This window comes from Limulus polyphemus, unplaced genomic scaffold (assembly GCF_000517525.1).
Source record: "Limulus polyphemus unplaced genomic scaffold, Limulus_polyphemus-2.1.2 Scaffold3699, whole genome shotgun sequence".
Taxonomy (NCBI): domain Eukaryota; kingdom Metazoa; phylum Arthropoda; class Merostomata; order Xiphosura; family Limulidae; genus Limulus; species Limulus polyphemus.
Window position 1 is genome coordinate 41,200 of NW_013669309.1, and position 3,078 is coordinate 44,277.

Sequence of the window (3,078 nt, forward strand, 5' to 3'; positions counted from 1 at the left end):
TCTTTCCAAACTCATAGTCAAAATGTTTTTGGCTCTAAGTTACACGTCTTTCCAAACTCACAGTCAAAACGTTTTCGCTCTAAGTTACACGTCTTTCCAAGCTCACAGTCAAAACGTTTCGTTCTAATTTACACATTTTTCCAAACTCACAGTCAAAACGTTTCGCTCTAAGTTACACGTCTTTCCAAGCTCACAGTCAAAACATTTTTCGCTCTAAGTTACACGTCTTTCCAAACTCACAGTCAAAACATTTTTCGCTCTAAGTTACACGTCTTTCCAAGCTCACAGTCAAAACGTTTCACTCTAAGTTATACGTTTTCTAAGCTCACAGTCAAAACGTTTCGCTCTAATTTACACATTTTTCCAAGCTCACAGTCAAAACGTTTCGCTCTAAGTTACACGTTTTTCCAAGATCACGGTCAAAACCTTTCGCTCTAAGTTACACGTCTTTTCAAGCTCACAGTCAAAACGTTTTACTCTAGACCTCTTAAATTCACAGTTACAGGCTTTTTTATAAGCTACATGGCCTTGCATGGCCAGGTGGTTAGGGTGCTCTGCTCGCAAGCTGCTGGTCGCGGGTTCGAATCCCCCATCCCACCAAATTTGCTCGCACTTTCAGTCGTGGGGGCGTTATAATGTGACGATCAATCCAATTATTCGTTGGTAAAGGAGTAGACCCCAAGAGTTGGCGGTGGGTGGTGATGAGTAGCTGCCTTCCCTCTAGTCTTTCATTGCTAAATTAGGGACAGCTACTAATTAGCCCTTGTGTAGCTTTGCGGGAATTTCCAACCAAACTAAGCTACATTCTGCCCTAAAAAATCAAAATCTAATTATTTAGTTTATAAATCTAAAGAAAGTAACACTCGCAGTTTTAAAGAATCCAATGCTTTAAATTGCAGGCATATTAAGCCACCAGTTTGAACTGTTTATACTTATTTTAGGCTATTAAAACTTGATAGTAAATAAAATCTACGTGAAAAATGTGATACATGCTGACATCTGTTTATACTTATTTTCAGGCTATTAAAACTTTATAATAAATAAAATGTGACACATGCTGACATCTGTTTATACTTATTTTCAGGCTATTAAAACTTGATAATAAATAAAATGTGACACATGCTGACACCTGTTTATACTTATTTTTAGGCTATTAAAACTTGATAATAAATAAAATGTGACACATGCTGACATCTGTTTATACTTATTTTCAAGGCTATTAAAACTTGATAATAAATAAAATGTGACACATGCTGACACATGTTTATACTTATTTTCAGGCTATTAAAACTTGATAATAAATAAAATGTGACACATGCTGACATCTGTTAATTTTCTTCTAACAAAATATCTAAAACCAATTTCTAAAAATTAATATATTCTTTTTTTTCAAATTTCTAGAAAATGAACGACTAACTTTTGATTTAAATAAGTAAAATGACAAGCAATAATTTAAGTTCAAGATTAAACAGTCAACATATTTCGAATTGATAGGTAATACTTAAGTGTTGTTGTTGTTGTTGTTGTTGTTTTTGATAAAAGAGTTAGCACAAAGGATCACATATAAAGTGTAATAAACTTAAAATAAAGACCCAAAACTCGAGAGCTTTTTGTTCTCCTGAAGAAGAATAGTCAACTATTCGAAAGCGCTCGAGTTTTGGGTCTTATTTAAAGGTAATACTTAAGTTCAGGGTTAAAATAGTGACATGTAAAGAAGTGACAAGCAGTACTTATCGTAAATACTCGCGTATAGTGCGTATTGTTTTGCCCTCACATACTAGGAAGAATCAATATGCCCACGTATAGTACGCACAGCAATTCTAATAGCTGATCGGCCTTTGTGTAGCGAGTGGTGTATTGTGTTGATTAGTGGGACACCACTAGGAGGTGCTGCCATCTGTGTACACGTACAAGAATAAAATAACATTGCGAGATCGCTCGTCATTCGGAAAGAAATGGAAAAAATAAACAACACAACATGATTAATCATTTTATGTGCTTCTTTACATGACAAGTTTTGCAGAAATACATGCTTTATTCGCTGTGGAATAATAGCATAGAACATCTGAGGTATCTATCCATGTTTAATATCATGTTCACTGTGGAATAATAACATAGAACATCTGAAGTATCTATCGTTGTGTTTTGTTTTTTTTTAATTTTGGTGATCTGACAAACAATGGTTATTTCAGAATATAAGACAAACATACAGACTGAAAATTTCACCTGAAACATACTGGAATACTGTTCCCTCGTATAGTGCACACTTCATATCTGAGCACAAAAATGTTGGAAAAAGTGCGCACGATACGCGGGTATTTACGATAAGTCCAGTGTTAAAAATTGTCAAATAATACATACGTTTGATGTTAAAACAGTGACAGATAATACATAAGTTTGATGTTAAAACAGTGACATATAATACATAAGTTTGATGTTAAAAGAGTGACAGATAATACATAATTTGGGATTTAAAACAATGATATGTAAGGAGTTGACACCTAATCCTTAAGTTTAAACTTAAAACAATGACATTTAATGACAGGTTAAAAACGCGACAGGTAATACTTGTCTCTAAACAGTTACATGTAATAAAGTAACAGGTAATACTTGACTCTAAACAGTTACATGTAATAAAGTGACGAGTAATATTTAGCTCTAAACAGTTACATGTAATAAAGTAACAGGTAATACTTAACTCTAAACAGTTACATGTAATAAAGTGACGAGTAATATTTAGCTCTAAACAGTTACATGTAATAACGTGACGAGCAATACTTAACTCTAAACAGTTACATGTAATAAAGTGACGAGTAATACTTAACTCTTAACAGTTACATGTAATAAAGTGCGGGTAATACTTAACTCTTAACAGTTACATGTAATAAAGTGACGGGTAATATTTAGCTCTAAACAGTTACATGTAATAAAGTGACAGGTAATACTTGACTCTAAACAGTTACATGTAATAAAGTGACAGGTAATACTTAACTCTAAACAGTTACATGTAATAAAGTGACAGGTAATACTTAACTCTAAACAGTTACATGTAATAAAATGACAGGTAATACTTAACTC

At 33.2% G+C, this 3,078-nt stretch overlaps 1 protein-coding gene across 1 annotated transcript in view; it reads left to right on the top strand.

Moving 5' to 3' along the window:
- LOC106469874 (peroxidase-like) overlaps positions 1-3,078 on the top strand; it is a 37,271-nt gene that overhangs the window by 26,627 nt on the left and 7,566 nt on the right. The window lies entirely within an intron of this gene.